Here is an 8,444-nt window from a genome sequence, read left to right on the forward strand (position 1 = left end):
TTTAATCCATGATACCAGCCTATGTCGCTTTATTGGAGAGTTTAGGCCGTTAACATTCAGAGTTACTATTGATATATGGTTTGAACTTCCATCCATGTTTGAATGTTTATCCTTTTTTTTTTAATATTTAGTTTGTTTCTCCGTGATTATCTTTTCCAGGATATTCTCGCTTTCAGCGTCTGTGATGAAAAATCCGTTGTCAACCTTATTGGTTTACCCCTAAATGTAATCTGACTCTTTTCTCTTGTAGCTTTTAATATTTTCTCCTTGTTCTGTATATTGGATAGCTTCATAACAATGTGTCTTGGCGTTGGTGTACTGTGATTTTGTGTGCTCGGTGTCCTGTATGCATCTACAATTTGTATATCTGTTTCCTTTTTTATTTCTGGAAAGTTTTCTGTAATTATCTCATTCAGCAGGTTATTCATTCCCTTGGCATGAATCTCTGTGCCTTCCTCTATCCCGATGACTCGTAAGTTTGGTTTTTTTAAGTTATCCAAAATCTCTTGGATGTTTTTCTCGTGATTTTTAACCAGCCTATCTGAGTTGGCTAGACTCTTTTCAAGTTGATATATTTTGTCTTCATTATCTGACGTTCTGGCTTCTACTTGCTCCACTCTGTTAGTGATACTCTCGATTGAGTTTTTAATTTGGTTTATCATTTCCTTCATTTCTAGAATTATTGTTTGATTTTTTTTTTATAATCTCTATCTCCTTATAAAGATTCTTAAATTCTTCTTTTAGCTGTTTATGTAACTCATTCTCAATGTGTTCTTTCGCTGCTTGAATTTGCTGTCTCGTATCCTCTTTGAGGTTCCATTCCATCTGTCTAAGGAGTTCCTTGAGGTCTTTATATGACCATTTTTCTGATGACTCTAGGTCCTCCTGAATATTTAGGCTGTCCTGCATTGCTTGTACTCCTCTTCTTCCTTGCTTCTTGAAGCTGCTCTGTTGCTTCTTGTTCTGGTTGACTGCTGGGATACTGTTATTTTCCTATAAATTTATTTGATGCTAGGGAGGAAAGGTATTAGAAGGGAAGGGAAGAAGTCACTAAGGAGAATGAGAGTAGGCAGGTAGAATTCAAGGAAGGGGGGATAAGAAAAATGAAAAGACAAAAGAAGAAAGAAATAGGAACAGATCCCTGCAGGACCCCTCTTCATGGAATTCTGCTAGAAGTTCCTCAGTGTGAAGACTGCCGCTGTTCCAAAGGGTCTTTTTGATCCCGTTAGTGCGGAGACATCAGAGTCACTGCTTCCTCCTCGGCGGCCATGTTCCCTCCTATGGTTTGTTTCCTATTGATGTAGACCTAAGCAGGGACTGGCGCAAATCACTTTCATGGAAGTTGTTGCCAAGCTTCCGAAAAACTATGAGTTTCCAGATCTCAGGACACATTTTTTCATCCAATCTTGATGACACTTTCCGGCAATGATCATTGCCCCAATCCCACTTGGCTCACCAAATTTCGTTATTCTAAGTTCAAATGTTCGTTGGCAGTAACAGTTTTAATTTTTAGGTTTCACTCTGTTTCCTCCTCTATGGATACATGTAGTTGGCACTCTAAATCAAACACGGTTTGTGCTAGCTCTTTGAAATTGACACAATATACTAGATCCAAGTTCTATCTCTATGGTGTGTTTCCTATTGATGTACCCTAAGAAAAGACTGGCGGAAATCACTTTTATTGAAAGGGGTTGCCAAGCTTCCAAAAAACTACGAGTTTCGTGAAATCTCAGAACACATTTTTTTACCCAAACTTGATGACACTTTCAGGTAATGATCAGTACCCCAATCCCACTTGGCTCACCAAATTTCGTTCTTCTAGGTTAAACCGTTCATTGGCAATAACAATTTTAATTTTTAGGTTTCACTCTGTTTTCTCCTATGTGGATACATGTACTTTGAACTCTAAATCAAACACGGTTTGTGCTAGCAATTTAAAACTTGACACAATAAAGTAGTTCCAAGTTCTGTCTCTATGGTTTGTTTCCTATTGATGTAGCCCTAAGCAGAGACTGGCACAAATCACTTTCATGGAAAGGGGTTGCAAAGCTTCCAAAAAACTACGAGTTTCCTGAAATCGCAGCACACATTATTTCACGCAAACTTGATGACACTTTCAGGTAATGATCAGTACCCCAATCCCACTTGGCTCACCAAATTTCGTTCTTCTAGGTTAAACCGTTCGTTGGCAGTAACAGTTTTAATTTTTAGGTTTCACTCTGTTTTCTCCTATATGTATACATGTAGTTGGAACTCTAAATCAAACACGGTTTGTGCTAGCTCTTTGAAACTTGACACAATAAAGTAGTTCCAAGTTCTAACTCTATCGTTTGTTTCCAATTGATGTAGACCTAAGCAGGGACTGGCGCAAATCACTTTCATGGAAGTTGTTGCCAAGCTTCCGAAAAACTATGAGTTTCCAGAAATCTCAGGACACATTTTTTCATCGAATATTGATGACACTTTCAGGCAATGATCATTGCCCCAATCCCACTTGGCGCACCAAATTTCGTTCTTCTAAGTTCAAACGTTCGTTGGCAGTAACAGTTTTAATTTTTAGGTTTCACTCTGTTTCCTCCTGAATGGATACATGTAGTTGGCACGCTAAATCAAAGACGGTTTGTGCTAGCTCTTTGAAATTGACACAATAAACTAGATCCAAGTTCTATCTCTATGGTTTGTTTGCCATTGATGTACACTAAGCAGAGACTGGCGCAAATCACTTTCATGGAAAGGGGTTGCCAAGCTTCCAAAAAACTACGAGTTTCCTGAAATATCAGCACACATTTTTTCACCCAAACTTGATGACACTTTCAGCTAATGATCAGTACCCCAATCCCACTTGGCTCACCAAATATCGTTCTTCTAGGTTCAACCGTTCATTGGCAATAACAGTTTTAATTTTTAGGGTTCACTCTGTTTTCTCCTATATTGATAAATGTATTTGGAACTCTAAATCAAACACGGTTTGTGCTAGCTCTTTGAATCTTGACACAATAAAGTAGTTCCAAGTTCTATCTCAATGGTTTGTTTCCTATTGATGTAGCCCTAAGGAGAGCCTGGTTCAAATCACTTTAATGGAAAGGGGTTGCCAAGATTCCAAAAAACTACTAGTTTCCTGAAATCTCAGCACACATTTTTTCACCCAAAATTGGTGACACTTTCAGCTAATGAACAGTACTCCTATCCCAATTGGCTCACCAAATTTCGTTCTTCTAAGTTAAGCCATTCGTTGGCAGTAACAGTTTTATTTTTTAGGTTTCACTCTGTTTTTTCCTATATGTATACATGTAGTTGGAACTCTAAACCAAACACGGTTTGTGCTAGCTCTTTGAAACGTGACACAATACAGTAGTTCCATGTTCTGTCTCTATGGTTTGTTTCCTATTGATGTAGCTCTAAGCAGAGTCTGGCACAAATCACTTTCATGGGAAGGGGTTGCCAAGCTTCCAATAAACTACGAGTTTCCTGAAATCTCAGCACATACTTTTTCAACCAATCTTTATGACACTTTCAGGTAATGATCAGTACCCCGATCCCTCTTGGCTCACCAAATTTCGTTCTTCTAGGTTAAAGAATTCGTTGGCAGTAACATTTTTAATTTTTAGGTTTCACTCTGTTTTCTCCTATATGGATACCTATAGTTGGAACTCTAAATCAAACACGGTTTCTGCTAGCTCTTTGAAACTTGACACAATAAACGAGTTGCAAGTTCTAACTCTATGGTTTGTTTCCAATTGATGTAGCCCTAACCAGAGACTGGCAAAAATCACTTTCATGGAAAGTGGTTGCCAAGCTTCCCAAAAACTACTAGTTTCCTGAAATCTCAGCACACATTTCTTCACCCAATCTTGATGACACTTTCAGGTAATGATCAGTACCCCAATCCCTCTTTCACCAAATTTCGTTCTTATAGGTTAAACCATTCGTTGGCACTAACAGTTTTAATTTTTAGTTTTCACTCTTTTTTCTCCTCTATGGATACATGTATTTGGAACTCTAAATCAAACACGGTTTGTGCTAGCTCTTTGAAACTTGACACAATAAAGTAGTTCCAAGTTCTATCTCTATGGATTTTTTCCTATTGATGTAGCCCTAAGCTGAGACTTGCGCAAAACACTTTCATGGAAAGGGGTTGCCAAGCTTCCAAAAAACGACGAGTTTCCTGAAATCTCAGCACACATTTTTTCACCCAATCTTGATGATACTTTCAGGTAATGATCAGTACCCCGATCCCTCTTGGGTCACCAAATTTCTTTCTTCTAGGTTAAACCATTCGTTGGCAGTAACAGTTTTAATTTTTAGGTTTCACTCTGTTTTCTCGTATTTGGATTCATGTAGTTGGCACTCTAAATCAAACCCGGTTTATGGAAGCTCTTTGAAAGTTGGCACAATAAAGTAGTTCCAATTTCTATCTCTATGGTTTGTTTCCTATTGGTGTAGTCCTAAGCAGAGACTTGCGCAAATCACCTTCATGGAAAGGGGTTGCCAAGCTTCCAAAAAAATACGAGTTTTCTGAAATCTCAGCACACATTTTTTCACCCAATCTTGATGACACTTGCAGGTAATGATCAGTGCCCAATCCCACTTGGTTCACCAAATTTGGTTCTTTTATGTTAACCCGTTCGTTGTCAGTAACAGTTTTAATTTTTAGGTTTCACTCTGTTTTCTCCTATATGGATCCATATAGTTCAAATTCTAAATCAAACACGGTTTGTGCTAGCTCTTTGAAACTTGACACAATAAAGTAGTTCCAAGTTCTAACTCTATGGTTTGTTTCTTTTTTTTTTTTGAGTTTTTTTTTTTTTATTGGTTGTTCACAACATTACAAAGCTCTTGACATAACCCACTTCATACATTGGACTGAAGTGGGTTATGAACCCCCAATTTTACCCCAAATGCAGCTTGCAGAGTCACATCGGTTACACTTCCACATTTTTACATAATGTCCTATTCGTAATTGTTGTATTCTGCTACCTTTCCTATCCCCTACTATTCCCCCTCCCCTCCCCTCTCAACTTCTGTCTCTACCCCATCTACTGTAATTCATTTCTCTCCTTGTTTATTTTCCCATTCCCTCACTACCTCTTGTATGTAATTTTGTATAGCAATGAGGGTCTCCCTTCATTTCCATGCAATTTCCCTTTTCTCACCCTTTCCCTCCCATCTCATGTCTCTGTTTAATGTTAATCTTTTCTTCCTACTCTTCCTCCCTGCTCTGTTCATAGTTGCTCTCATTATATCAAAGATGACATTTGGTATTTGTTTTTTAGGGATTGGCTAGCTTCACTAAGCATAATCTGCTCTATTGCCATCCATTTCCCTGCAAATTCTATGATTTTGTCATTTTTTATTGCTGCATAGTACTCCATTTTGTATAGATGCCACATTTTTTTTATCCATTCATCTACTGAGGGGCATCTGGGTTGGTTCCACAGTCTAGCAATTGTGAATTGTGCTGCTATGAACATCGATGTGGCAGTATCCCTGTAGCATGCTCTTTTAAGGTCTTCAGGGAATAGTCCAAGAAGGGCAATAGCAGGGTCAAATGGTGGTTCCATTCCCATCTTTCCCAGGAATCTCCAAACTGCTTTCCAAATTGGCCGCACCAATTTGCAGTCCCACCAGCAATGTACAAGTGTACCCTTTTCTCCACAACCTCTCCAGCACTTATTGTTGTTTGACTTCATAGTGGCTGCCAATCTTACTGGAGTGAAATGGTATCTTTGGGTGGTTTTGATTTGCATTTCTCTGACTGCTAGAGATGGTGAGCATTTTTTCATGTACTTATTGATTGATTGTATATCCTCCTCTGAGAAGTGTCTGTTCAGGTCCTTGGCCCATTTGTTGATTGGGTTATTTGTTGTCTTATTGTCTAATTTTTTGAGTTCTTTGTATACTCTGGATATTAGGGCTCTATCTGAAGTGTGAGGAGTAAAGATTTTTTCCCAGGATGTAGGCTCCCTGTTTACCTCTCTTATTGTTTCTCTTGCTGAGAAAAAACTTTTAAGTTTAATTAAGTCTCATTTGTTGATTCTTGTTGTTAACTCTTGTGCTATGGGTGTCCTATTAAGGAATTTGGATCCCGACCCCACAATTTGTAGATCGGATCCAACTTTGTCTTCTATCAGATGCATAGTCTCTGGTTTGATATCAAGTTCCTTGATCCATTTTGAGTTAACTTTTGTGCATGGCGAGAGAAAGGGGTTCAGTTTCATTTTGTTGCATATGGATTTCCAGTTTTCCCAACACCATTTGTTGAAGATGCTATCCTTCCTCCATTGCATGCTTTTAGCCCCTTTATCAAATATAAGATAGTTGTAACTTTGTGGATCAGTCTCTGTGTCCTCTATTCTAAACCATTGGTCCACCCGCCTGTTTTGGTACCAGTACCATGCTGTTTTTGTCACTATTGCTTTGTAATATAGTTTGAAATCTGGTATCGCTATACTGCCTGATTCACACTTCCTGTTTAGAATTGCTTTTGCTATTCTGGGTCTTTTATTTTTCCATATGAATTTCATGATTGCTTTGTCAATTTCTCCAAGATATGCCGTTGGGATTTTGATGGGCATTGCATTAAACCTATAGAGAACTTTTGGTAATATCGCCATTTTGATGATGTTAGTTCTGCCTATCCATGAACAGGGTATGTTTTTCCATCTTCTAAGATCTTCATCAACTTCTCTCTTTAGGGTTCTGTAGTTTTCATTGTATAAATCTTTCACCTCTTTTGTTAGGTTAATTCCCAAGTATTTTATTTTTTTTTGAGGATATCTTGAATGGAGTGTTTTTCCTCATTTCCGTTTCCGAAGATTTGTCGCTGATATACAGAAATGCCTTTGATTTATGCGTGTTGATTTTATATCCTGCCACTTTGCTGAATTCATTTATTAGTTCTAGTCGTTTCTTTGTAGACTCTTTTGGGTCTTCTAGGTATAGAATCATGTCATCTTCAAATAGTGATAATTTAAGTTCTTCTTTTCTAATTTTTATGCCTTTAATTTCTTTCGTCTGTCTAATTGCTCTGGCCAGTGTTTCGAGAACTACATTGAATAGAAGTGGAGATAGAGGGCATCCCTGTCTTGTTCCGGATTTTAGAGGGAATGCCTTCAACTTTTGTCCATTCAGAATGATGCTGGCCTGAGGCTTAGCATAGATAGCTTTTACAATGTCAAGGTAGGTTCCTGTTATCCCTAATTTTTCTAATGTTTTGAACATAAAGGGATGCTGTACTTTGTCAAATGCTTTCTCTGCATCTATCGAGATGATCATATGGTTCTTATCTTTTAGTCTATTGATGTGGTGAATAACATTTATTGATTTCCGTATGTTGAACCATCCTTGCATCCCAGGGATGAATCCTACTTGGTCATGGTGCACAATTTTTTTGATGTGTTTTTGTATTCGATTCGCCAGAATTTTATTGAGGATTTTTGCATCTAGGTTCATTAGAGATATTGGTCTGTAGTGTTCTTTCTTTGAGGTGTCTTTGTCTGGGTTCGGAATCAGGGTGAAGTTGGCCTCATAGAATGAGTTTGGAAGAGCTCCCTCTTTTTCTATTTCCTGAAATAACTTGAAAAGTATTGGTTTTAATTCTTCTTTAAAGGTTTTGTAAAACTCCGCTGTATATCCATCCGGTCCTGGGCTTTTCTTGGTTGGTAGTCTTTTGATGGCTTCTTCAATTTCATCCATTGATATTGGTCTGTTCAAATTGTGTGTATCCTCCTGACTCAGTCTGGGCAAATCATATGACTTAAGAAATTTATCGATGTCTTCACTATCTTCTATTTTGTTGGAATATAGGTTTTCAAAATAATTTCTAATTGTCTTCTGTATTTCTGTAGGATCTGTTGTAATATTGCCTTTTTCATCCCATATGTTAGTAATTTGAGTTCTCTCTCTTCTTCTCTTCGTTAGCATGGCTAAAGGTCTGTCGATCTTATTTATTTTTTCGAAGAACCAACTTTTAGTTTTGTTAATTTTTTCAATAGTTTCTTTTGTTTCAATTTCATTGATTTCCGCTCTAATTTTAATTATTTCTAGCCTTCTGCTACATTTGCTGTTGTTTTGCTCTTCCTTTTCTAGGGCTTTGAGGTGAAGTGTGAGCTCATTTATTTGTTGGTTTTTTCTTTTTTTGAGGAATGACCACCAGGCGATGAATTTTCCTCTTAAAACTGCTTTCATTGTGTCCCATAGATTCCGATATGTTGTGTCTGTATTTTCATTTATCTCTAAGAATTTTTTGGTTTCTCCTTTATGTCTTCTGTAACCCATTGATCATTCAGTAACATATTGTTCATTTTCCATGTGATGTAGGATTTTTCCTTCCTTCTTTTATCATTGATTTCCAGTTTCATTCCATTATGATCAGATAAAATGCATGGTATTATCTCCACCCCTTTATATTTACTGAGGGTTGCCCTATGGCATAATATATGGTC

This window comes from Spermophilus citellus (genome assembly GCF_964194105.1).
Source record: "Spermophilus citellus genome assembly, chromosome: 4".
Classification (NCBI taxonomy): Eukaryota; Metazoa; Chordata; class Mammalia; order Rodentia; family Sciuridae; genus Spermophilus; species Spermophilus citellus.